Source organism: Lichenostomus cassidix, chromosome 18, assembly GCF_008360975.1.
Source record: "Lichenostomus cassidix isolate B80296 chromosome 18, HeHo_3.0, whole genome shotgun sequence".
NCBI classification, from domain to species: Eukaryota; Metazoa; Chordata; class Aves; order Passeriformes; family Meliphagidae; genus Lichenostomus; species Lichenostomus cassidix.
The window spans coordinates 5,479,867-5,507,778 of record NC_139498.1 but is presented as its reverse complement, the minus strand read 5'-3'; the positions used below and the strand labels follow the sequence as shown (position 1 = coordinate 5,507,778).

Here is a 27,912-nt window from a genome sequence, read left to right as displayed (position 1 = left end):
TGTCATCACTGTGCACCCCAAATGGAAAATAAAGTACGAAGATTATCACATTACAAGCACTGGCAACTGGGAGACTACTGGGAACTGCTGTAGCATCTCCAGGGATCTGAAAGAGAGCCCTGGGTATTTGTTTTGATCAAAAAGAGACAAAATGAAACAAGTCCCTAAACAGAGAAGGTGAAAAGACGAATAGAGGTGGTTGTTTTGTTTTGGTTTTGTTTTGACATTAGAGCTCAGGAGTCTCCCTGGAACAACAAACACACATTGACAGGTGACATCAGCCACCGGTGACAGGTCAGCTCTCACCGTGCTCAGCTCTGGGGTGGCAGCAGCAGATTTCCCTTTGAAGTGGGAAAAACTGCACAGCGCCGCAGATCAGTGTTTTCAGGTGAGATTTCATAAGGAGCTTTACAAACCCAGTAACTGCTGCTGAGCTGCTAAAAAAAGCCAGGTTGTAAAAGCAGAGACTTTCTTTTAAATGGCTTTAGCGCTACATGAGAGGCTTTAGGAGCTGAATCAAATGTACAGGGCTAGGACATTGGTAATCAAGGCAGCCATGGGATCCTTTAAAGCTGTAAAAACAGGGATGTGCTTTTCTGGGGCATATGGAAAGGAAGCTTCTTTTGCAGTCCATGCTGTAAAAAAATCTGGTGTTAAATGCAACTAGACCATCTTTTAGGTCCCTTCCACCCCAAACAATTCTATAATTCTTAAGTGTTAAAGACAGGTCACTAGCCCAGGAATAACCTTTTCAGGGCTGCGAGGATCAACCCCACTTCTAGTGTTCCAGAAAATTTCAATTTATCCTTGTTTGTCTAAAAAAATTGCTTTTAAACTGCAGTGATCATAGCGTGGTCCACATACAGCATGTTGGAGGCAGGTGGCCAAACTGTAGTAGTGTTAAATTGTTAACACCTAAACCCAGAGTTTAATCCAGGATCATTTGTATTCTTAAAACCTCAACTGGCTTTTTGATCCACAAGGGTCAGAGTAGGGCCTGCAGTGTTTTGCAGCCCTTTTGATTAATACACAGCAATAACAAAATGTCTGCCTCTCCCTGCTAGAAAAATCTTTAAAAATGCAATCAATACAAAATAACTCCAGCAGCAAAATTTTACTCATGTTGCCAATTCTATTCAGCTGGAAGATTAATCTTAAAAGAAAAGAAAAACTATATATTCTCATCTCTCCCGACAGACCTTGACAAGTCTTCTCCCCAGCAGAGCAAATCAACACAAGTATTTCAGAGCAGGGCAGGAGGCAGGAGTGAGATTAGAAATAAGAAGACTTTCTTAATCTATATTAAACGAGATGGGTTTGATCTCATGCCCTGCTCATAGCCAGATCCTGTAATGCTGGCCAGCAGACAGCCATCAGCAACTGAGCTACAATTTCCAGTCTGGGTCTCTGCAGAATAATCTCTAGATCCAAGATCTCTGCATTGTAAAACAACTACATTACCACAAAACCTTGTAGAGACTGCAGAGACTCGGCAGAGGGACCTTCTTTTCTGCTAAAGGGATCTAAATTTGCTTCCTCAAATAACAACTAGCACTGTTTTAATGTCTAAATTAGTATTATTTATTGATCAACACGATGTCCAAACCCAAAATACAGTTTGTTAATCTTAAAAGTTCTTTAAAGGAATTAGATATAACCAAGAAAATTTTTACTAATTATGTCAACGAGGACAAGAATCTTAAAGCTGCAGGAAGAAAGGCTAAGAATTTCCACCACCCATCTTTGTTCTTTGATAGAATTCTCTTCTCTGCTAAATGAATATTGCTGTACAGAAAATATAAGACTTATCCTGATGGTGGACATGAAGCTTTGTATCATATATTCCCGAATATAGTACAGCCTCTTTTTTAACATTTTCCTATTTAGGAACACAATTCTTCTTTTAGCGTGGGAGCCTGGGCTTTGATATTGAAAAAATGGAAAGCTTTCCCTATTGTATTCATCCCTCTCTAGCCCAATTTTATCCATTTGCTGATTTTAACGCATGTTCCTTTTCCCTACCATCTATCAGTGTGAGCAACCAGGCCTGGCTGCTCTCCAGCAGATATCTTAGCACTGAGTTGGAAATGGAGTGTAGATTTTCTTACATTTCACTTCACCAGCAGGGATTTTTCCATAAATACAGATTAGAGGGGGGTCTGGACCTATCAAGTGTTGCCCAGCACCAGGAGCCCTCTGACCACAAAGGTTTTTTGAGGTGGGAAACCACAAAATCACCTTGTAAGGGATGATGTTCTAACGGAGAAAAGACTTACCAGGTGGAGAATTCAGACAGAACTGCCAGGTCACCTTCTAGGAGAGCCCCAAGCTCGTCTCTAATCCTGTCAAGGGCACATGTTGGTTCCCAGCGCTGGAGAGCAGCTGGCAGGCAGGGGCTGGCACAGCTCGAGCTGCAGGCAGTGCACATGGCAGGATGTGTGCCATGACTGTGCAGCCTCCTGCCCCCGGGGCAGACAGCCCAGGCTGTGCCCAGGCTTGGCCCTCTGCAGCTCAGGGGGCTGAGGAATGGGATTAGTGGCCTGGGAACATGCAGGGAAGGGATGGAGGCAGGAGGACCTGGCAGGGTCTGTCAGACTGGACAGAGGGACAGTTGTGACAGAGGGGCAGGAACAGCCCTTGAAGTGGAAGGAGGGAAAAACTGCTTTAAAAGGGGAGAATGGAGGACAGAAGGTACAGTAGTGATGGGCTGTGACCCTGAGAACAGCCCAGCATCGAGCACCCCATCTTGGAAACCCTGAAAGTTTGGGTACCAATTCCCGTGGGATGCTCTGGCTCTGGCCTGCCCCACAGCTCAGCAAATCCAAACAGGAATTGTTCTGCTGTTGCAGTGTGTGAAGTTAGCAGCTCCAGTAATGCCAAGATTTTAGAAAGTTGGCTACCAAGAGCTGGAGCTTGAATGCCACAGATTGAAAGGCAGGTTCCAGATCTGGGTATATCCAGCTTTGTGCAGAGAGTACATTGAAAAAAACCTTCTAAGCTGGTATTTTCTTAGATATTAGTGACTCTTCTTAATTAAAAAAAAAAATAAAATCTCTCTCTCTCTCTCTCTCTATATATATATATATATATATAGTGTTTTGCTGGGCCAACATCAGTAAAAGGAACTGAGCTGCAGAAGATTAGAGCTCAGAGCTCACAAGGACATCATTCTCTCCTATAGTGGAATGCTACCAATATTACAGCTTACCTGGAAAAAGTTGATGGAGTTGTGAGCCAGACAAAGAAACCAGGAGAAATAAAGATTTTTCACCAAATCTGTGTTCTTCCCAAAGTTTCATCTACCTTCAAGGATGAAGTAAAAATGTGTTTTGCTTTGTTTTTTTTTCCTGAAAATGGTGTGAGGCAGGATCTGTTCTTGAAGAGGAGCCTGATAAGTGATATTTTCAGCATGGGGTACAGAGAAGGTAAAAAGAGTGAAATGAGGAGTAAGGAATCTAAAACTGCTGTGAAAAGTAATGGTCACAGGTAGATAGACACTGTAATAAGAGGGGGAGGAAATGGGAAATATTTTATAACCATCAGAATTTCCTATATCTGTGAATAAATGGGCTGAAGAAGGAGGAAGGAAGATTGATTTCATACCTTAGAGAGGTTGACCTTTGGAGAAAGTTGTATTAAAATCCAATATAATTTTTTCCTCGAGTTCACCTTTGCGCTGGGTTCCTGCCAGTTTAATGTCAGTTAGCTGGGCAGTATCTGTTAATAGATAAAATTATGAGGTGAGGACTGTCCTAGCTGATAGCCATGGAACTTCTAAGTTAATCAGCTTCAAGTGCTTTACTACGCTCATTCCAAACAATGATTCATAAACAGTTTTAAAGACACAGAAAGCTGCTTTTTAAACGGTGAGGTCTTTTATGGGGATCAAAAATAAACGCTGAAGATGAAGGGCTGATCTCTTGCCCTTTCAATTTCTGATAGATGAAGGTAGCTTGAAAATGTCTCGCTAGGAATTTATTTAAGAATTTTGTGTACTTAGCGTTTTCCAGGAAGACAAGTAAATCTTTTCTTCTTGAAAAGGGAATTCCAGGAAAACTGTTCAGTCTTTTTCAAGAGATACTAAATGTGAAAAAATGGATAGTAAATGGGGAAAAAAACAGATTATGAAGAAATAGCTTTCATTCAGTCAGCTTAAACTGAAAGAAGGAGCAATGGAGGGGTGACTGTGAACCAAAACTGTCTGAGAAACACAGAGATTCTGCTATTTTTTTTTTTTTTTACATTCTGATTATCACCAGCTAGGGTAAAAAAAATATAATCTGAGAATTACTGGGGTGTCTTTTTGAAATAAATGGAAACTCAACTTTTATTTAGGCAAAGATCCAGCCAATTCTACCTTTTCTGACTCACCACAATGTCCTCTAAGCCAAATCTTCACCCTTTGGCCCTCCCAGCAATATTTTTTTGTTTTCTTAGGAAGGATCAGATGAAGCCTTCACTGTTTTCTAGTTCTTCAAGAAAATGATGTAGACACACCTTGAATGAGAAGGGGAGGAAGGATGTTTCCTACACTGTCAATTTACCATCAAAGAAGCAGTTGGGAGACGCCTCAATTTTTTGCAATAAAATCCAGAATAAAATACAATTTTAACATCCCCAGAAGATCTCATGTAGTTCTTGCCTGAGAATTTAGAGCATCCAAGAACAGTACAGCTCAGTAAGAATTCATCCATATTTTAAGCTTTCAGGTGAGAAGCAATCTCTTTTTTGAGGGCCATGTGGCTGTTGACTGGGTTTCTTATGCCTTTCTGCAATCCTATTCCTATCAGTAACAGTGTTTTATTCTGAGCCCAGGACTTGGAGAGTTTAATTAGTGACTACCAGGTGACAGGCAGAATATCACCTTCAGGAGAGGCACAGGTTACAGCTGTTGATATTGGGTCTGAAGGCATTGATTTGAGAAGTGCTGAGTTAACCTGCTGTGCTGTCACGCTGTGACAGTGTGAGTGACGGTGACTTCAGAGTAAATGAGTTCAAATGTCTGTGTCTCGATAAATACAGGCTGAAAATCCTCCTCATGAGAAGATCATGAAAACTTTCTTCATTTAAAAAAAATTAAAAAAAAAAATTCCAACCAACAAGGGTGTTTCTTTTCAGCTGCACAGAAACCTAGTACTTGTACAGACATGAAAAGTTTGTTGAGTGGAAAGATGCCAGGATATGACAGCTGAAGGTTTGACCCTGAATCTTTAAGGGTATTATCCATGGGGGAAAAAAAAAGCCAATGGAAATTTCTCTTTGAGCTTGCTGTGCTCCAGATCTGGCCCTTACTCAGCTCCTATTAAAGTCCATCGAGTCATGGAGACAGAAATAATGGAAGGGAATGAAGATTCAAGCTGTGTGTTGGCTCCCGAGACATACAAAGTGGATTTTACACAGTGCGTGCATCCTGTTTCTAACACAGCTCGTGTAAGGAGTGGTTCATGGGAGACTCAATCTGTCACTGGCATTGAAATGATCACTCGGTTTAAACAGTAAATCACTCATTTCCTTTCCAACTTGTGATTCCTAAAGGTATAATTGCCAAAATAATATAATAAGTGCCTTAAAAGATTAAGCAAAAGGTCAGATTAGCATAACATCTTTCCTGAACTGTTGTCAAAATGCTGCATAAACCTGGAGCCACACCTTGAACCCCCCAAGGACAGTACCTGTGGGACTTGCCAATAACAAAATTTCACAGAGATTCTTCTGTTTCACAGGTCACAGCTCTTTACCCTGTGATGGACAGGCTGAGCCACCCTCGTGTAGCTCCATATACATGACCCACTTCATTAGAACAGAATGTTGTCTCTGGAACACACAACCCAGTAGGAGCCATTATCTCATGCGCTATTATTAATGCAAAGGCTTCAGACAGCCCCTGCACACAGCAGTGGATCTGTGTAGTCTCAAGAGTAGCCGTAACTAAGATCTTCAGAAGCAGGGATAAAACAGCCATGTCACACAATTACATTGAGTTTGGCAATGGGAGGAAGAGATTTCTTCTTGATCCCACATGATGATTATCTTCCACGCTGGGAAATGAGCACTCGGAGTGACATACTTTTTATTGTAGCTAATGGAACTCAGATTTGTAAAGAAGGTGATTCTGCTGTGTGACCATATTATCTAAATTGCTTTGTCGCCAACGCATAAAAAACTGAATATAAAATTGCCTGAGCATAATTGAGTGCTGACTCACCCCCCGATTAGGGTAAATGGTGCAGCGTTCCAGGGCGTCTTGGAGCTTTCTATAGTCTCACAATCCTATGTGAAATCTCCTGATTGATTTTTTTTTCCTCCTCCAAGCAAACTTATGTTTCATACTCCTATTTGAGGCTAGATGCTACAAATCCAGCTGCTGTCACAAGACATCTTCCCCCTGCTTCGTTATCTTGATCAATTTTCTGCTGAAACTCTCATCTTTCATCCTGGCTGGTGCAGTTGCCTCCCTTGTGATTATTCCAACTCCTGGCTCTCCATATTCATAGCCATTTTCCGAGCTCCAACTCCAACTCTCTAGTTTCTAAGGCTACATAGCTGAGGATGTTTTCTCACAAAAAGCTTTTCCATAAATTCTCACAATTTCATTTCAGTCTAATCCAAGGCTGCATACACACATGACACTTCTCAGAGTAGACTTTTGTTAAAAGTACCTGCATACATGAGCAAGAAAATACAGAGCCAAGTATTTTAAATTGATTGTTTTTTTTTTTTTAATCTTGAAAATGGCCCTCATACACATTTGGAGGTGTAACTGTGTGACTATCCTTACAACCAGAACAATTCTCAGGTTTTGAAATGTAAGTAGAAGAAGGGCAATTGGAAGAAGCAATGCCAGAGACCTGAGGTGAACTGAGCCATGGATACTGGGCAGAGAGCTCAGATTTAGCTGACTGTGGCAATAAGTCAAACCAGCACTTGTGCCTTGGGTGAGCTCTGTTTCAGCTTTCCCTCAGGTAGTGAAAAGAAGGAGCAGAAGAAGGGTTATGACCTAAATGAATTAAAGCAATTATTAACCAGCAATCCCACCTATAAGATTTGCAGAAGACACCTGAGCTGGAGGATCTGGGAGTGAAACCAGAAATGGAAGTGACAGAAATTGGTTTAGTTTCCAGCTATCTGTGAGCCTCTCCTTTGTGGCTGGCTGAGCTATTGCATGAGCAGCTGTTGAAAATCAGGTAGGGAAGAGGCTGAAATTTGTTTTCTTTCTGTGTGGGACTGGTTTAATATCAGAAAATAAAGAGTAACTTCAGCACACCCGTCAGGCTTAGATTCCCCAGAAGCACTTGTTGCTGCACAGCCGAACCTTGTTCCTTACCAGAAATTTTAACTTTTGTTGTCTGGTAAATGCTTTGCCCCAAAGAGGATAAATCTCATTTATCTCCAGCTCCAGAGAGATAATAATGCAATTGTTCCTTCACACCAGGAGATCTGCTCCCTGGAAGTTCTCTTCTGAGTTGGATCATTTTTTCTCCAAGTACTTTCTTCTGCAGAATAAAGAGAAATTTAGTTGAAATGTGTTGCCAGAGATGAACCCCTAAGAATAAAACTGATAGTAAAAAAGACACCATAAATACGGTAAGGAGGAGTAAATCTAAAATTCAGAGCTGATCAAAATCTGAGTCAGAATCCAGACAGAATTAAGGATCTGGTCTCTTCTGGTTGATCAGCACAAAGACTGTACCTTTGCAAAATAAAGGCACATTTAAAAGATGTAATATTAAAAAAAAAAAAAAAAGAATCTCTAATGGTGAAGAAAGCAACACATTCTGAGATTAAGAAAAGGCTGTCTGAAGCCTTCAAAGATACATAAAAACATCCATGGCTTCCCCAGACAGGTTAGTGTTGGTTGTTACACCTAGCCTGGGCTGTGTTTCACAGCTCTCTCTCACTTACATTGCCAGAAGTGTTTCCAAAGCCCAATATTCCTATCCAGATTGTTCTTGCTCAATGTTTGACAGCAGCCTGCCCAAGTGACATCCAAATGGGGACAATTAATTGTTAATGTCCCCGATTCAGCTGAATCAGGGAAGTGCCTAGATGACAAGCAAGAACATCACTGGGAGGACTCAAGGGAGGCACCAGGGGATTTGCAGAGGCAACGATGGATTTGATGTCTGCAGCCACTCCAACATTTAACCCCTTCATCTGCAGCAGCTGGTGGGTCACTCAGCTGCCATTTAATGTTCTCCTGCTGGGAGGAGTGTGGGCAGAGCAGGGAGCAGAGCACCCTTGGCTGGCAGTCCCAGCTCATTCTGCAGCACAGATAAACCCTTGGATGGAAATCCTTCACAGGGATGACACTGGGCTGTCACCATGGGTGTCTTAGAGCAGGCACTCAGTCCTCCCTTTAATAAATAGATATACAAGATGGTCAGGGAAGAGCACACTTCTTAAATGTGTTGGAAAAACGAGGCTGGAGCACCTATCATCCCTGACCCACAAAGCCATGGAGGTTCCTGGAGAAGCAGCAACGCCTGTGCAATCAAACAGGAGCAACTCTGCTGGTCCTGCCCTGAGGCTTGTGCTCCAAACTATAACTAATGAGTGCAAAGGCCCTGACAAAAAAGGCTTCCACAGAATGCTTTTTCTAAGGCCTTTGATTTTACTGGAACATGCACAGCAGTAAAATTCATATAGCCAACGGGAAAGCCATGTCCTGGCCTGACCCTGCCACAGAGAACAGCAAAACAAAGGGGCAGGGATTTGGGGTCACGTTTGGGGAGGATCCATGATTCAGCATGTGTGTTTACTAAATCTCCTCTAATTTGTCACGTTGTGAGGGAGTGGGGCAAACACCTGCAGCCCCAGGCTGCTGCTTCATTGTGAAAAAGTACGAGCCGGGCAGGGACGAGCGTCTGAGGAATAAATGACTCTCAATTAGGACAGTAGGTCAGAAAGAGCAAGATGATTCACATCCAGGACATACTCCAACCCTCCACAATAACACTCAGCAATTCTGTTCAGCTTTGCTCCTTCAAAGCACCCACAAACACTCGTCCTTTCCGTGGCACTGGCAGGTAACAGGCAGCGAAGCTTGGGTGTGCACTGAGACCTGCTGATCCTTGGAATAATTGAGCTAAGCTGGGAAGAAATGCCTTCCACAGCAACAGGAAGGAATGAGACAGCTCTGGCCTGGTCACAGCATGCCACTGTTTGTCTGGAAATCAGGGGACATAAAGATTCACACCCCAAAATTAATAAATTAATAGCCTCTTTTAGGGAGCTGGCTGCATGCAGTTTTCCCAGGAATAAGCAACAGGTTGTGACAGATGGGGTTTAGGAGTGCTTGGCTCCTAGGTTAGCACCCTGACAATGCCTCTGCTCAGCTGTGCAAATCGTATTTTACTTGCTTGACTGTGAGTTGCTGGGCAGTGGGATGTAATTTTCCATGCTTGCACTTGGCACTGGGTTTTACCTTGACTTGCATCTGACAGTGCAAGCTCTGTCAACATTGTTTCACCTCCTGGAAAATAATAATTAAGAAGCCTGGATGATAGGCGTGTATTAATACCCAAGAATTCATGGCCAGCTCCACTTTAACCTAGTCACCACAGTTTACTATTCTGCAACAAAATGTCTTTTTCAGGTGTACCTGAAGGCTGGGATATCAGAAAACCTTAGGGGTGCCAGACATGCATTGGGTTGACTTTGATCTCTCTGAAGACAAATCTTTTAAAGTTTAGATCAAGGAATCTTTTAATGAAACAAAGAAATCGTGCCACTTATATCAGTTCCAGATATAAATAAATCAGCTAGAAATAAACAGGAGCAAGGCAAAAAGGAGACAGCTACGCTCTGCAATGTCAGTCCAAAGTGACTGTCTGATGGATGATGATATGGCTGGCTGGGAAAAAAAGCCAGTTTAAAAGTCTTGCTGCCAGCCATCTGGCAAATCTTCCAAAAAGGATATTGCTGTACAGCAGCACCGAATTGGTACCTGCTTTGCATCTCCTGCTACCAAGATAGGCTATTTACTCCTTTAATGTAGTGAGGATTTTGAAATCTCTACTATGGCTCTCACCTAGGGACTCACTCTAGCCCTCCCCACAGCCAGTTCTCTGTTCCTTCCCCCACCAGTCTGGCATGGATGTGGAATCTTATCCCTGGATCCCTTAGGGTAGAAAAGTTCTCTAAGATGGAGTCCAGCTGTAATCCAGCACTGCCAAGCCCACCACTAAACCATGTCCCCAAGGGCCACATCTACAATACTTCTAGATACCTCCAGGGATGGTGACTCCACCACTGCCCTGGGCAGCCTGTTCCAATTCTTGGCAGCCCTTTAGGTGGAGAAATTTTTCCTAATATCATCACAGGATCACAGAATGGTTGGGGTTGGAAGAGACCTCTGGAGATGTCTGATCTAACACTCTGCTAATGCTGGTTTACCCTGAGCTGCTTGCACAAAGTAAAGATGATTTTTAAAAGATCTTCCCCAAGTAAAGATGCTCTTGGACATTTAAGAGGTCACTAAGACACAGAGCAAACCTGTCTGCATTCAGGCTGCTGCAGGCTCTGCCTGTTCACAGCTCAGGGTGCTGTTCCCTTGTCCTGCAGGGGAGGCAGAAGTTCACAGCACCAGGATTTGTAGCACATCCATCCTCCTGCTCCAGAAGCGCCATCACTTCATGCTTGGAGCTGAAGGGCAGCATTTCATACTTCAAAAAGGTACAAGGCTGATTTTCATAGCTGAGTCATGTGGACTCTGTACCCCAGAAGGCATCAATAAATATCACCACTGGCCATTTCCTAAGAGATAACAACTTAACTTCACTTCAAAAAGCCCTAAAAAACATTCAATGAAAACTAAAAATCTCTTTGAAGAACAGGCTGTCTGGCTGAATGTTAATGATTTTTTCCCCCCTGTTTCTTCAGCTCCTCCCATGTGGTCCATAATCAGCTGCAATTGAGTCCACAACCCTCCTGAGCTGGGATGAAGCTCAGTGGCTTGAGGCCATGGAACTGGGAGTTCTGGCACAGGGATAACCCCGACTGAGGGGCAGCTGGAGATCCTATCTGGTGACCAGACACTCCTGGGTCGTAACATGGGCCCAGCAAAAGCTATTTTCAGCCTAAATGATCTTTGATACTGAAACCAGAGTTAACCTGGATGGTGAGTGGAGGAGATCATCTGCTCTGAGAAATAAACCAAGGGAGAAGGGGGTGGGAGAAGAGTGGGAAGGTAACAAAGGAGGGGGACTCTTTAGGGAGAGGAATTAATTTGGAAACATGCACTGATGGAAAAAGGAGCACAGGAAAAACTGATGTTGCATCTCCCCAGCATTACTGCTCAGGTCCCTGTCCCTCCTCAACTGCCATTTGTCATTTGTAGTTCTCAGCCTTCTGAGATAGATGGGGCTAAGCAGCAAAAGCTGTCTCAGAGCAGCTCCTCTCACCTTTGCTACTGCCAGTTCTAGTCATTTTTAGTCAATTTGGTTTGGTTGCTAATAAGGACTTGATTCTAATTTCACCATGGGCTGCAGTAACTTGTTAACAAGCTGCTCCAGGAGATCTTTATAGGACAGTGGAAACCAGGGAGAGGAAATAATTACAGCATTTCCACCTATGGTAGTCTGCTTCAGGGCAGGTATAAATAGATCCATAAGTGTTTGTTCACTTAAAAGTTCAGCCCAACTGCTTTCTCAATTGCCAGCAGCAGAATTAATGGATGGGGTTTTTTTTTCCTTCAAAAATGAGGGCAAAGATCATCTACTAAATATCACCCTCCCTTCCTCTAGACTGCAAGTAGCTTTTAAAAAGTTACAGAATTTTTACCAAAACCAGATGTTGGGTGTATAAAAGTACAGGCAGTTTTTCAAAGACATTCTATTTGTTTGGAAAGGGAAGCACAATTAGATCAGAAAACTCAATTCAGCTTCAGAACAGAGGAAATTGATGGGGAAAAGAAAGAAGAAATTCGCATTTCATTCACTTGGTGCATCCAAAAAGCTCTGGACTGGTGCATGCAAAGAGTAACTCCCTTTGGAGCACCACCCTAGGCTTTGAGAAAGCAATTGCTAGAGCGTCTGAAAATGCCTTGATTCTTGTCCTCTGCTCTCTGAGAAGCAGAGGGGACACAACACAATGCCCAGCTGGGGTGGAACTGGGGTCCCAGCAGGTTCTGGGGGGATTGATCTGTGAGCTGGGCAGTGGGACTCTTGCATCCACCTTGGGCATCCTGGAAATAACCTGCTTGACTCCAACAAGTTTTGCAAGCTTCTCCTCAGGGTCCAGCACACCTTGGTGCAGGAGGAAGAGGAGCCCAGCGTGGGTGGCCTGGGCCTCTCTGATGGAGCAGCACTCCCACAGCTCCATCTACCCGTGGCTGGGACCCAAAGCCCTGCCAACATCCGCTTTTCCCTGCACCAAATCGTTTAAACAAACTGCCCCAGTGTGGGCTCGCAGCAATGCAATAAACATCGTTTGTGTGGCTCCTCAGGAGCTCAGCTAATGGGCCGCCTGGAAGGACATTTCCAGGGCTTTCCAGGCAAATGTGCTGCTTTCTGCTCTGCCTCCTGCCCTGCAGCCTCACCTTGCATCCAGAACAGCCCATCAGTGCAGTGCCTGCCTGTTGCTCACTCTGCAGGTACCACATTTAACCAAACAATCGCTAAGAAACAAAAGACATTTTAAATGGCTTGTGGTGGCTGCTGAGCACCGGCTGCCCTTTTTGTGTTCTGTTCTGTCTTCTCGGGTCTCCTGGGTCCCATTCAGCTGCAAAAGCCCAAAGCTACAGTGAGAGGAACAGTCTAATCTGGTAGGGAAATAAAACAATTGATGGTTCATAAAAGCAAAAGGGACAGACAGTTGAAAAGGGAAATAGCAGAACAGATTCAAATGCAATTGTGAGTCCTACCACAGGAGTGCCTGGAGAAGGAGTGAGTTCTGCCTTGTTCTTCCTTCCACTTGTGCCCCAGCCAGCTGCAGTGGAGCCAGGACTCAAACCTGTGGTTCCAGGTAGCCTTAGACCTGAATTAAACCACTCTTCTGCATGCCTGGTGGTGTGTGGCAGCCTTGGCTGCTTCGGGCTGCACTGGAGCACCTGAAGGAGCACAGCCAAAGCAGTGGGACTGAGCTGTGTGCAGCCACAGCAGCTGGGCTCTGCTGGAGGCTGAGGCAGCCCGAGGGAGAAGGAGCTGCTCCCAGGTTTTATGGGGAGCTGATTCCAAAATCAACTCCTTTGAAGACAACAAAAGCACAAGCCCCTGGGCAGCACAGGGATCCGTGTGTGTCTCTGGGAGAGAAGGGTGGGAGGCTGAGCCCACTGTCCTCAACACCCACCTTCCCCTGGAGGGGCAGCAGGAGCAGGCAGTGGCTGCTCTTGAGGGGAAGAAGGACCCCCAGACTGGCTCAGACACCCCTGTGATGGGCAGAGGGGTGGGGTATCCCCCTGGGGCTGGTGGGATCCCCTCCTATCCCAGCTCTGGGGCTTGGGGCTGTCACCTCCACGGTCACCCCTCTCTCCCCAGGGCAGCATAACGAGGCCAGTGGAAATCTGAAGAAGAGAGATTTCCTTTACTCAAGGATTCCTATTCAAAGCTCCAGCTATTGACAGATTTTTCTATTCCTACGCTGGGTGGAAGCTGATAGTGTTTATTAAGCTGATCTCAGGCAGCAGAGCTGGATCCTGACTCCCGATACGCAGGCAATCATCAGAGCCTGTTGTGTTTGCATGAATGTACTAATCCTGCCTCTGCTCCCTGAATGCAAAAAGCAATGTGCAGGACCACTCAGCTCTGACAGACTTGGAGATGGCTGCAGAGGGCGAGACAGTATTTTTAATATGGAGAACTCCAAGGCAAGCTATTTTGGTACCTCAGGATCATTAACATTTTTGAATGTCTGAGAAGCTGCTAACATTTATAAGACATTACAACCAAGATTCATTCTCCCAAATGGAGAAAGAGCTCATATTTTTCACATACACTCTAGATATTGATAATTTTCTCATTTTCTGATATGACAGGGCTTGGGGATTTTTTCCCCACTGAGACAAGATGACTGACAGACGGAGATGAGAAATTCTCATAAAGAGAAGCAATGCATTTTTACACAGCTGAGGCTGGAAGAAAGCAATAATTGTCCTAATAGAGAGGCACAGCCCTCCAGAATGGCTGATGATTTATTTCAAGAGTCAGTCACCGCTGACCAGAATGCCAGGCATGTCTTCCCAAGCCAAGATGTGAACTGAGATCAGTTCAAAGAAATCCTCACCCTTGGCCCACCTGTTGTTGGGTGGCAAAGGCCAGTCCTGGGTGGTGATGCCAGCCTGAGATACCTCAACCATGGTGGGCCAGACCAGCAGAGCTGCACCAACACCTCTGCCATGGTGAGCCCAAATCACTGTCACAGAGGTGGCACTTGGCACACACTGAGTTCAGTTTTGGGGTCATTCTCAGCAAATGCTGGGGTGCTTGGAGTGCCCAGGGAGCTTGGGGCAGCAGTTAGAGCTGCCACTGCAGAACCCAAGGGGATTCTGCCTTCAAAATAACAACAAAAATCCCACCCCCCCTCAAAACAACAACAACAATAAAAAGAAAAATCAAATCAAAACAAACAAACAAAAAACTCACCAAAATATCCAAAACAAAGCCAGAGAAACTGCCTCTACCTCTTGGGCCAGGACAAAGCCTTGGAGCAGCCTGTTCTCAGGGCCACCACCACTTCTGTCCCCATGGAGCAGTTGAGCAGCTTTGCTCCCTGCAGGGATCCTCTGGAACCATCCAGCCTTCCCCATGCCTGGCCACATCTTGCAGGGTTCTTGTTTCCCTGGTGCACACAAGTCAAAACTGATACCCCTCTACCTGCTTTACTCCCGGCCTCCTCTTCCAGCTGTTCTCCCCTCTCACTATCTGCATATTCTGTTCTTCTCTGCCCTTCCTAAGAGCTTCTGTCTATGCCAAGTCCCATCCTACTCAGCCCTCTTTAAACCCCAGACCTTGTGCAGAGCTTTTCTGCATTGATCTCCCAGCCAGCTTTTGTCTCTTTGACGTCTTGGTTCTCTTTGTTTGTGCTTTTCTCTCTGGATCTGGGAATTATTCTGCTTCTGTTGATGCATGGATCCAGGCCCTGATACCTTTTTGAAGTCCAGGGGATCTCTCCTGCTTGGCAGGGGCAGTGGTGGGTATGACTGCTCCCTGCCATCAGCAGCACCCAGGGTGCTGCAAAGGCCTCGAGAGGTATCACAAGCAGTAGGTAACTTATCCTGTGCTAGATACTGGCTAGAGAGAGACATTATCCCTGGCAGATACCAGCTCCAGAGAGACATTTTCCATGGCATCCCTGCCCAGGAATAGATCCTGACTTCATCTAAGAGAGGAGCTGATTGTACAGGACTGTGCTGCTCGCTGGAGGATGGCATGGCCAGAGCGAGTGGCCAGGAGTGACCACTGCCATATCCAGGGTCCTCTCCCTGCTCCTGCTCGCTTCCTGATAAATATTTTGTTCTCCTGATGCCTCAGATCAGTAGCTCGATGAAAAGCTGTGGATCTGAGCAGCCCCTGCCGGCAGCAAGTGCTCCCCCTGGAGCATGAGGGGTCCCTGAATGCCTGAGCCAAGCAGATCTTTTATTTGGGAAACAAATGGTATTGACTATTTATAAACCTCGGTTTAGAGCAAGGCAAGGCCAGCAGGAAAAAATGCCACCATGGGTGAGTGAAGGTGCTCAGTGAGGAGTAGGGCATTGGGGGGTTTCAGCCCCGAATTACAGGGCAGCAGTGAGCAAGTGGCTTTGCCCTTTTTTGCCTCCTACTGCTTTAATCTGGAAGCATTTCAGAGGGCACTTTCTCCTGTTATGTGGTGATAAAACCCTGGGCTCAATAGCTGAGATCTGCTGTCTGGCATCAGAGCAATACAAATAACAATAAAAGAAACAAAATAGTGGTGAGTCAGGCTGGTTTTGACTTGGAAAAACATCAGTTATCCTTATTACTCACCAGCTCTGTCATCTCCTCCGGGGGAACTCTGCTGGCCACTGTTGAGGCTGCAGTTGCAGGGAGGCTGCATTTTGCTCAGGTGCTCCTAAAAATGGTTCTTCCTGGGGTTTTGGAGGGTTGGTGGTTGCATGTCCACATCACCAGGACCATGAGTACCTGCAGTCTTTTTGCACAGCAAAAGCCTTTTAGCTGCTGAGCCAATAGAACCACAAGGCTGAAGACACGACATGGCATGGGGAGATCACAGCCCACGGTGAGATGGACAATCCTGGAGGCCCAGGTCTTCATCTGGGTGCAAAAAACAGAGGAGGGAGCCTGGAGTGGGGCCACCATGTCCCCAAGGCTGGCTGGGGTCACCCACAGGCTCCTGAGCCTTGGCTCTCTCGTGCCCCACAGAGCATCATCACAACACCCTGATGCATCTGAAACACAGACAAGGGGCCAAGTCCAGCTGGCAGTCCAAGCTTTGGAAGCTGATTTCTTCTACTGAGATTTGTATTTATTAATTTCTAGCCCATTCACTTTCTTTTGGCACCATTTTTCTCTGCAAGTGAAAAATTTCCCCTGAATCACTGCGTGTTATTTCCACTTGTCAAGATAAAGGTTAATGAAATACCAGTAACTGCATCACAAATCCAGCTCCGTATCTATCCAGGATTTTATATGGCAAGTTGTACTGCACAGCCTGTTCTTAGAAAAGGCTGTGATTAAAAAAGCCAAAACTGTCAGGGGTCAAGAAATTCACGGTTAGAGCAGCATAGCCTCTGCCCTTCACTCCTCACTTCTCGCCTGCAGGACAAGGAATAAAAAACCTCCTGGAACTGACACAAACAAATGTGGGATGAGATTTCCTCCAACACACAAAATTCTGCAGGACTGTGGTGTTTAAACAGCATTTTCCTTTGCAAATGTTGCCTGCATCTGGATAATGGTTACTGGGATATTTATACACTATGTAAATAATATATAAATACACAAAATCCATAGAATCATAGGGTATCTTGAGTTGGAAAAGACCATCAAGCCTATAAATATATATAGAATTTAGAAGCAACGTATTGCTATAATTGACATATAGCTGTCTTCAAAGAGATTTGCACCAGAGGCAAGAGGAGAATCTGACATGCTGCAAAGAGGTTTTCACGCCCTGAACGTGAAACCACCAGGACTGACTGAAGGACAGTCTGTGCCCAAGGACTGGGGAGCTGAGACCAATTTTACTGCTGCAAACACCTTCAAGATGCACTGGCACAGCCTCGCTGCCCAAACAAACCACTTGGACATACAGAAGATGCCCCAGTCCAGCAGCAGTTGGGGCACGTGAGGTTTCAGGAAGGAAGGGAGGAGCTGCTTTGTTTTCTTCCCAGGGAAGGGCAGCGATGGGATGAGTGTCGGGAGCTGCCGTTTGGGGTGAGTCAGGAGATTGGCATGGGGCGGTTTGCATTCATACCGGCTTGAACACATGCCAGAGAGGATTTCCAAAATTCACAGCCAGTTATTTCTTGTCACAGAGTTAAGAGATCCTATAGCCTGTTCTTCCACTCGGAGGCATGCGATCAAAAGCCTGCGGAGATTATTCTGAGAAGGTTTGTTTGTTCTGTAAATATGTTTTTAAAATCTTGAATGCAGATGACTAAGTTTGAAGGGAAAAAAAAAGCCAAAACTTCTAACAGAGCAAACCCTCTCACAGACAATCTTATCCTTCCTTGGAGGTGGATTAAAAAGCATTGTTATGAAATCCCAGTGCAGATTTTATTATGGGCTAAATCAAAATGCTTTGGAGTTTTTGGAATTCAGATCTGAAGTTCAGCGTTTCAGCCCATATGCTCCATATAAAAGTAAGATAAAGAAAAGGATGTACTTTTTCTTCCTTTTGATATGCAAAGATTCAGATGAAATGCTTACTTCCCAATTTGCTTTTTCAGTAGAAATTCACTGGAGATCCTATCAACATGAAATACCCTGTGAAGCCCAAGGAGCTCCTGAAATGATGGATGACATCAAGAGCCAAAAGAACATGTACAAAGCGTCTGCAGAAAGAGATCCTTAATCACTCTGTGAAGCCTGTTGATTTGTTGCCAACTACTTAACTTAAAGCTTGTGTTGTCATATATCTAACTTTAAAATTTAATGAACCGGTTGGAGAAAGGAAATCTCTGTTAAAAACTCAGTCCTGTCCCTTCAGCTGCAGTGTGAGCAATAACACACTTCGTTGGGTACTCTCAGCAAGTCCCTCATTAAAACAGTAGCACCAGATGAGATCTAATTTTCCTAATATTTGTTGACTACAATGCAAGAAGGAAAATATTTGAGATTTTATGTATTCCTGAAGAATAGGCAAAACAAAAACCCCAAAACAGTGAAAGCTGCTCCCCAGGTTATGTGCTAGAACTCTTTCATTTACAGCTATCTTACTGTTGAAATTGAATATCAATATTATTTTTATTTTTTTTTTAAATTTTGCCCACTAGATGGCTGTAATTGTTATGGCCATGCTTAATTTTTGGTATCAAATTCCTATCTTTAAAAAAATCTGTTCTTCCTTTTTGTTATTCTTCAACACATGCTCTCACTCTCCAAGGCAATGTTTGAAGTGATGTGATCCTCAATTTGGAAATTTCAGCTGTTTATAGGAAATTTAGGTGTTCAACATGGCCACTGCAATGGGCTTGTATCACATCTAAGGCACAGAAATCCACCACCACCATTTTGAAGGATAAAGTGGGAATTTGCTTTTCATTCTTGAAAGAAATACTTTGTTTTCTGCCATTCCAAGGAGCGATCAAAGACTCGGAGCCCTTCGGAAAGACTTTCCAATAGTGTGGCATTTAATGTGAGCAGCTTGTGATTACTGCTGGAGCACAAAAACATTGTAAATCTGATGAAGGAGAGCCCAGAAGGCAGGATTGAGCATCTTCTGTGTCCTAGATTCAGCAGAGGAGCTGATGTGAAAAAGGAGCAGGATCTGCTGGAAGGAAAGCTCAAACCATGTATCACAGGGAACACAATTTCCCTGCTGTTTGCACAGGCTCTAGTCCAGGAGCAGCAGTGGGGCTGGGGAGTGGATTTGCAAAGTGTTTGCTGGCTGTGGCTCCTCGTGGCTGCAGTTTTCCAGAAGATCCACCCAAAGGGAATGACCACACAGGCTCAGGGGCAGAGGAAGACTTTCCTGATTCAGCCAGCTAGCAGGGCACTGATGCTTCCACTGAACAGAAATGCCTGAATATAAACATCTACATGTCTTTGACAGCTCTTGACTGCAAGATATGGAAAGGGAACTGCCTGTCTTCTTTTTTAAGCCAAACACGAGTTGTGAGCAGCATGAAGAGATATTTGTAGGAATTCTCCACCAAGCATGAGGCAGTATGGAATCACCGAGGCGTCGCTGCAGCCTCTCGGGCCCAGAGCATGGTTCTGCCAGCAGCACATAAATCTGCCCTTAATGGGAATTACTTCATTCTCAATAAGGAGTTTGCCCCCCAGTTCACCACTGCACCAAAAGAGTGATCAGGGGCCACCAGGTTTCATAAAACTTAAGTGCAACTTCTTCATTAAGTGTCTCTGAAGAGGGTTTGGTCAGCTGGAGAGAGAGCAGCTCTGTCAGGGCAGTGCCTGTGCCTCACCTAAAATCACCCCCCAGCACAGCACTGAGCTCTGAGGATCATCTGGAAGAGAAGAAAGAGCACCTCTGGCAGAGGAAGTGCTGTGATAAGATTTGATTCAGAGAAATGCAGGACTGCTGTAGTGTGCCAGTTTCATACCAGTCAAGTAGATAATTTCACTTATTGCTCACTCTTCCAGAAATACCACACCGAGGTGCTCGGAGGGCCCAGCTGCAGTCAGACCAGAGCATCCCCCTGCTCTACCTGGACTTCTCCCTGATTCAGGAGAGCTGAGCACTCTCTGTGTGGGCACAAGTAGGTCCATGTCAGCACGTGAGTCCCGTGAGCTGTGGGTTGGTCACCAGAGGTTGGGCACTGTCCCTGCCCCTCCGGATCAGCCCCAGGCGTTGTCCCCAGCCCCACCTTGACCCAGCTGCCTTATCGTGCTGGGTGTGGGGTCTGGTTTGCCTTCAGTCTTTTCCTGGCACATGCAAATCCAGCCTACCTGGATATTTAAATCAGGTTCATTGTCATGCTAGCTGAACACCTTATAAAGGGATGTTAATCAAGAAAGAATAATGAGCCTTCAAATTCCCCTATGTTGTAACTAAGGACAAAGAGCTCAAGTAAAACATCTCTCATTCTAAATGGGTCCTTATTTCTGAGTCTTCTGCATCCACCAAACAGGATAAAGTAAACACTCTGACACAAATGGATGAAAAAAGCTAAGTGCTCCTCAGGAAGATGGACATCCATTTTACCCTCTCTTCCTATTCCCTTCAAAGCAATTCCTGCCATCATCCTTTAAAACAATCTGAATGTCCCCAATACTCAAGACACTTCTTTGAGATCCTCTGACTTGCCAACTTTCCTGTTTTTCTGTGTCTACAGCAAATCTTGCTGAACAGGTTGAACCAAAATGATCTCCTTGCAAACATTCTGCAAATAGATCAATGCCATATCCTGTATCAAACGTCCTACCTGGAGCCCACTGAATAATGGGATGTCATTGCTATCAAATTATAAACCAGAACTTCGTGTGGCATCATACCCATATAGATTTGAAATAATTTAGCTTTCAGCAAAGAGTTTCCAGCATTGCAATAAGAGCAGTATAAATAGCCACAGTCTGTGAGCATTGCAAAGGACAGGGATTAAGGTCAGCAGCCACACTGCAGTGGTTTGCCTTTGAAGACTGTCTGGAGCAGGCTGTGCAAGGCACAGGGTACCCAGGGCTCCCATTCCACTGTCATGGGGTTGGGGATGCTTTGTATTCCCTGGTAATCACTCTGGAGGGATTTGAACGAGAAACAGATGTGTGGAAACCTGCAAGATACTTGTGAATAACAGGAGCTCTTTTGCAGAGAGGACAGGGCTGGTTCAAGACCACAGCACCTGCTCCTGCATGGAGCAAAGTTCCTTCCTCGCTCTGCATTGTCCTGGTAGAGCTCAGCTTCCCAGCAGCTCACCTGCTCAAAGGAAACCCCACAGCACAGGGCTTTGCAGGGTAAACAACGAGTCACCCCTGAGGTATCAGCGCTGGAGAGAAATAGAGGAAGAGCTGCAATGGGTGCTCCTCACCTCATGTGACTCACCCCAAGAAGATGTTTGCGTATTGGGTATTTTTAAAGCTGACAGAGGGAAGGTTTAGATTTGGTACAAGGAAATTCTTCCTTGGGAGGGTGGTGAGGCCCTGGCATGGATTGCCCAGAGAAGCTGTGGCTGCCCCATCCCTGCAAGTGTTCCAGGCCAGGTTGGATGAGGCTTGGGGCAACTTGGTCTGCTGGAAGGTGTCCCTGCCATGGAACTGGATTGAGTGTTAAGGTGCCTCCCAGCCCCAGCCATACTTTAAGTCTGTTTGGGAGACATAAGGCCCTGAATTGCACTCAGCTACCCCAAAGTGAATTGTGCTAGAGGTGTCCAGCTCAGAGTCAGAGCTGGAGGAGGCCGTGAAGGCTGAGAGCAACCCCGTTGGGTCGGGTGGCTCTCGCTTTCTCCGGCTGAGATGCACTCACCCCAGGTGAGGAGCAGAACCCCCACAGCCCTGGGGAGGCTCCAGCTGAAATCCCTGGCATCGGCCAGGCCTTGGGATGGGTCACAGCCTTTCCGAGAAGGGACTGTCACCTTCATTAGTCTTATCAGGGAATTGCTCTGAAACAAAGCATTCTGTGAGCCCGAACGAAAACACTGGGGAGCGCTCGGCGGCGAATTCTTTTGCATGCTCCCTTTTTGTTTTGTATGATTTCCAACGTTTCTGGCAAAAACATTTCCTCTGACTGTTTTCCTTCTAGAAACAGCCTCTTCCAGACAGGGCTGCTCTGCCACTATTTAGCTGGGTAGACACGAGGCTATTTAAAACACAGAGCTGGAACATTAGCAAAACACTTGTCTCATTCCAAGAGAAGCAGGGAAGGGGAGGGTGCGCATCGCCGGGTGCAACCTTGCTCGTCCCCGGGAGCTTTGTGCCTGCGTCATGCCGATTTGTGCTGAATTTAAGGCTTCTGGGGATGAAGCCTGTGACAAAACCTGACAAGATTTTTTAGAAGCTGCTAGTTCACAGCCTTGAGTATTTATGATTTTTGGCTGGCAGCTCTCGCACGCGTTGCGGTCAGCAGTTTAATTATTTACCAGGCTCTGTACAGCACCGCTCAAGCAGCAACCATCAAATCCGACGTTCTGATAATGCGAGGGTAATTGGGTTATTTTTTTTTTCCTCTCTCTCTCCTCCCCTCCCACCAGCTCCTACCCCCTATTCTGCTGGGACATGCAGAGTCATAGCTCTGCTGGCTTGGCTTCCCGCCACCTCGCTGCTCCTTTAAAACCCCATACCTCCCATTGAAGGAACTCGGTGTCCTGTTCGCCAGGAGGACGTCAATGTTTCTATGGAAACTCTTCCCAAAGATTCTCGCTCCGCGCTGCCGCTGCTGCGTATTGTATGACCGGCTTTGTACGCTGCAATTCATTATCCAGGCTGTGACGAAAAGGGAGCAGCTTTCTGCCCAAAGGGAAAAAGCATTACAAAAAAAAAAAAAAGATCCAAAACACTAACACCCCCCCTCCGCCACTGCCACCTTAATATTAATAAAATAAGCCACTAAAACCAAAGGTGCTAAAGCTGTTTGGCATTTGAGCTATGAATGGAATCTGCTCGCCTGTGCTCCTTGCAGTGAAAAATACCCTTTCCTGAATAATTAGCTCAGCTGAAGAAGCTTATAAATTCTTCCTAAGGTCCTTTTTCCTTCCGAGTAGCGAGGAGAAAATTTTCCACCTCTCGCCGTTACGATCCAGATGATGGATGAGTGTCACGTAGGTAACAAATGTGCCTGAGCAGGAGCCCTGTGCATGAACTGCGTGGAGAACAGGGGAGGCTCAAACCCAGGCTCAGATTTTGCATTTGAATTAACGTCTGCAAAGGGGACACGGAATTAATAGGCTGAAGGACGATTCACATTAATTTCTCATGTGCCTCAGTAACAGGAAATCTCTGGGACCAGTGGTGAACGTGGTGATGGCATTTATGGACATGTCCCTTACTGATGATGATGTCCAAAGGCGGCCAAATCCTTCACCCCTCTGCAGATGAGCTCCAGGTGTCACATACTGGAGAGGCAAAAGAGTGTAGATTTCATTCCCACCTCTATCACAGTTTTGCTGTTATTTTGCAATCACGCATCACTGTCAACTTTGAAAATCTGAATTTCTAGCTGCTGCTCAGAAGGAGCCCAGAACCTGATTTTCTTCTGCATTTTCTTCTGGACTTCCACTGGATCACTGATGGGCTCTTGGCACATCAGGCCATCAGATTTACAGGTGTCCCAAAGCAGCTACCTCAAACCCAAGGTACTCAACTCGTGACTTGGAGAAAGACAACTCCTTAACCCAGCAGAACTTGGAGATCTGAAGAAAAACATTACGTTCATCTACTATGCTGGGAACCAGCACTGAGTAAAAATCTGAGTAAAGATGAGGATGAGAGGAGACAAGTATTTTATTTTTAAACCTTATGAATTTCTGAGTAGTTCTGCTTTGTCACTTTCCTAGGGAGGAAGGCAGGGTTGGGAAGATGAGAATTTCAAACTCTGCTCGCTCCCTGATACCACGCTGAAGACTTGTATTACCTTTAATTGATGTTTCTGAGTGCATCCTCATTGATTTACTCCAGCCGTGCTCTTTATGCAGGGAACATTCTATTCTCAGAGCGTAATCTAGACCCATGCAAACAATATAGATGTTTCCTGATAACATAATTTAGAAAGAGGAGATGTAATTACTGCCTGTGCTGAATGCACAGCATCTCTGCGCTTGCCAGAGCACTGCAAACCCATGACCCCTTTTGGAATCCATACAGGGAGAAAACTCCCAAATCCTTCAATGTGGTTCTCATTTTGCCATTTCCATCTTATTAAATATGCTGGTCCTTGTGCCTTTGATTTTAACTTCCTAAGGATAGCTCATGCTGAAATTATTTAGAAGGCTCTCAGAGGCTCTTAGATGAAATTCAGGGATCATTCCTGCGGAAATGTGTCTATTTGTGGAAGAGGGAGCAGCAGCAACTTGGGCATCTGCTGCAGAGAAATGGGGAGGGGACCCAGCAAGTTCTCCCTGGGGTAAGTTGTTCTATTAAGAAGTGTAGCAAGGCAGGTTCTTGTTGTTAAGGACTTCCTTTTAGTACTTGAAGAGGAGGTTGGAACTCATCTGACCTGCTCCAAAACCAGTCAGCTTGGCTGTGCAAAGTCCAATTGCTGTGATTTAAAATGAGTAGTTGGAGTGCTTTTGTCTCCTAAATCATCCCATGAGCACTGTGCTCCATTGTCTTCTCTCTGATGGAAGGATATCCATGACAAGATGCTAAAATCAGAATTTTCATCTCTAGGGTCAAATCTGTCTCAGTTCAGTAGTGCCTGGAAAGCTCTGCCCTGCAGTGGGGTTTGATGTGAAATAAGCTCAAGTCCCTCCATGGCACAGTCAATCGAGATCCACAGCCCAGAAAAATCACCACTCTAATTGCTCCCTGTATCAGCTGCCTCGGGACAAAATAAAATAAAATAATAAATAACTAAAAATCAGTGACTGGACAGGCCCTGGAGACTGAGTCACTCTCCTCTCATTTAGAGAGTGGTCCCTCCTGAACACTTTTCCACATTGCAAAGCCACCACATAATGGAACAATTCAGCTCAACTGACAGCCCTGGCTAAAATAGCCCTGCAGCGAGATAGGGAAGGTGTTGTAGGTCACTGCTGAGGTGCTTGGCAGAGCTGGCAGTGGGAACTGTGCCCACACTGAGAGAGTTTTCCAAATTACTTCAGCGAGACCAGAATTAGCTCGCAAGCCTGATGCAATGAGAGAGAAGCCCTTTTGTATTTTGAGTTTTCCTTGTCAAGTATTGGCTTCTCCCTGTGTTGTGCAGCAGCAGATTCCCCATTTATTACTAACAGATAATGGTCAGGTGCAGGTTGGCTCTGGGACTTCCTATCAGAGGAAAAGACACAACTCTCCAGCCTGTTTCTTTCCTGGGATCTGATGGAGCCTGAATTTAACTTGCCCTGTGATCCTGGGTGAAGTCCAGCTACAGATAAAAAGCATTCACTGCTTAAAACTCTTAAAGCATGGCCCTCAATAGGTCTTAAGAGCCAAAAATACCCATTATAATTGTTTATCTTTATCTGAATTGGACATGAGGGGAGCAGGAGTTGAGTTCAGCAACCATTGGGATTGAGAGAGAACGAGGAGATCACCTTTGAGGAAAATAACAGCAACCAAACACATTGTGAGTGAGCAGAAAACACAATCAAAGAGGGACCCAGTGACAAAAATGAGGCTAAACATCACTGGTATTTGTCATTAACCTTTTTGTCTTTGTCTTGCTGTGCATTCTCCCAAATCTCATGCTTGGTGGGACTGGAGAACCCAGAGAGTTTGGCTTAAAACCAGATCAGGGTGATTCTGCAGAATGAGCAGGAGTGAGACTTAACCACAGAGCTCATGACATAACAACATCACCCAGTTCATGATAAAGAACCAAACTGAAGTTCTTTTTGTTCATAAAAGCACCATTTCTAAGGCAGAAGAGCAGCCAAATCAATGACTGAGAGGAACTAGAGGTGAAAGCTGAGAAAAAGAGATATAAATACATTTATTTTTAAACATTTTAATTTCAAGTCACAGGAAAACCATTCAATGAGTGTCCTGGGGTTTCTTTAAACAGGGAAAGAAGATTAAAATACTAATCTCTGCCGATTTCCCTGTGCAGCAGCAAAAATGAGCGTGGCTCCAAAGACTGACCTATGAGAAAAGATTAGGAGAAGCTAAATTTGTATAGCTTGGCTAAGCAACAACCACGGGGGATACACTGGCAGGGTGCAAACACAGAGAAAATGGAGTATTATTTGGAAAGACAACCGAGTCAGGGGATGAAAATTAAGGGAAGGTCAGGCAGAATGGTGGAGGAAAGTCCACTAAGGCTCTGGCCTGTGTTTTAAGGAGTGAAAGCCACGAAACTCCAAGGATAAAAGTACTGGGATGAACTAGGCACTGGTGTGAGGATCGTTGGATGCAACCAGTGACTTTAAGCACTTCCATTCCCGAGTTTCCAAAGAAAAGCACCTTTAGAAAAGTGACAGCTCAGCTCATACTATAAATCATTTCTTCTCAAGCTCAGCATCCAGCAGCCACCAATCAGTTCTTCAAATCTTGTGCAGAAAATAAACCACAAGGAACAATCCTGCTCTCCGAGGGGATGGACAAGCTAATCTAATACATCTTTGTCATCTCTGGTTTCCATGACAGTTGCATAATCAGACATTTATGTAAGTAGAGGTTTCCTCCTTAAATAGCAGCCTATGATCTCATCTGCACCTACGGTATAACCCATTTGAATGGAAATGATGTGCCAGTCATGTGTACAACTAATTTTTTTAATGCTTCTCTCTTATTTTTAGTTATTTATTGTGGCACATCAGCCTGCAGAGTGTTGCTCACACAGGGCTAACTCTTCTTGTTGTGGTCTTCTTGTGGACCATAAACCACCACAGTCCCCAGGTCCCATTAATGGTTGAGCTCATGCTTGCTCAGCAATTCAGTGTGAAAAGTGATGGTTTATCCACAAACCCCAGCGCAGCACCTGAGCCTTCCTAGGATCACAGAAGGGTTTGAGTTGCAAGGGACCTTGAAGACAATCCAGTTCTACCCCCTGGCCATGGCAGGGATGCCTTCGTCCACACCAGGTAGCTCAGAGCCCCATCCAGCCTGGTCTGGAACACTTGCAGGGATGGGACAGCCACAGCTTCTCTGGGCAACCTGTGCCAGGGTCTCACCACCCTCCCAGGGAAAAATTTCCTCTTTGTTCCTAAGCTAAACCAAATTTCTTTCTGATATCTAAACGAAACCTTCTCTGTGTCAGTTTGAAGTCATTCTCCCTTGTCCTATCCCTCCATCCCTTGTTCAAAGTCCCTCTCCAGCTCTGCTGGAGCCCCTTTAGGCACTGGAAGGGGTTTTAAGGTCTCCCTGGAGCCTTCTTTTCTCCAGGTGAACACCCCCAGCTCTCCCAGCCTGGCCCCAGAGCAGAGGGGCTCAGCCCTGACCATCCCTGTAGCCTCCTCTGGATCTGCTCCAGCAGGTCCACATCCTCCTTACATTAGGGACCCCAGGGACAAAATATTTCAAGGGGGTGTTTCAAAAGCATCCCCTTCCTCAGCCTCCTGGTGAAGCTTCTTTTGATGCAGCCCAAGATGTGGTTGGCTTTTGGGGCTGCCAGGGCACATTTAGGGTCATGTCCAGCCTCTCATCCTCCAGCACCCCAAGTTCTCCTCACAGCAGCTCAAACCTGCAGAGGTTATGGGCTGCCCTCAAACCATTTCAGATTCTCGAGGGAGTTGGGATTTCCTCACTGTACTCTTCCCCAAAGGGTCAGGGTGAGAACCACAGAGGGAGAGCTCCAGGGGTTTGTCTTGGCCAGTTTGGGATTTCTCAGAATGGGAGGAAAGCTCCCAGGACAGCTCTATACCTGCTGCAGAGACTTCTGGAGACTCCTCTGAGCTCATGCAGAGTATCATAAAGCAAAGCCAAAAATACAGATCTCTTCCTATATGCCATATTAATTGAAGAAAAGCAGACCCAGTGCATGAAATCTCACTCCTACTCCCATCTAAGTTCTTGTAATAAGAGTGAGAGGCAAGCAAAAGTAACTGCAGTTAAATCTGCATGAAGAAATTCCCAAAAACATCTCAAGGAAAAAAAAATCAGCTACCTGGAAGGAGTGGCTTTTATCTAAAGGCTGCAGACATCAGCAGTCTAGGGAGCTGATCCCAGTAGGCAAATAGTTCTTAATATGGATGTTCTGGGGTATCAGACACTCTTCAAAACCTGTTCC

At 45.3% G+C, this 27,912-nt stretch overlaps 3 long non-coding RNA genes across 3 annotated transcripts; 2 read left to right on the top strand and 1 right to left on the bottom strand.

Moving 5' to 3' along the window:
• Nucleotides 1-381: 381 nt before the first annotated feature.
• Nucleotides 382-27,912, bottom strand: LOC146429514 (uncharacterized). Its single transcript, XR_014855587.1, has 4 exons — nt 27,790-27,912; nt 22,373-22,538; nt 15,942-16,229; nt 382-7,493 (listed from the first exon to the last, which is right to left on the bottom strand). It is a non-coding gene; the product is annotated as an uncharacterized LOC146429514 (long non-coding RNA).
• LOC146429516 (uncharacterized) lies at nt 17,052-18,392 on the top strand. Its single transcript, XR_014855520.1, has 2 exons — nt 17,052-17,351; nt 17,867-18,392. It is a non-coding gene; the product is annotated as an uncharacterized LOC146429516 (long non-coding RNA).
• LOC146429515 (uncharacterized) lies at nt 21,961-22,657 on the top strand. The gene is made up of 2 exons (XR_014855588.1): nt 21,961-22,233; nt 22,385-22,657. It is a non-coding gene; the product is annotated as an uncharacterized LOC146429515 (long non-coding RNA).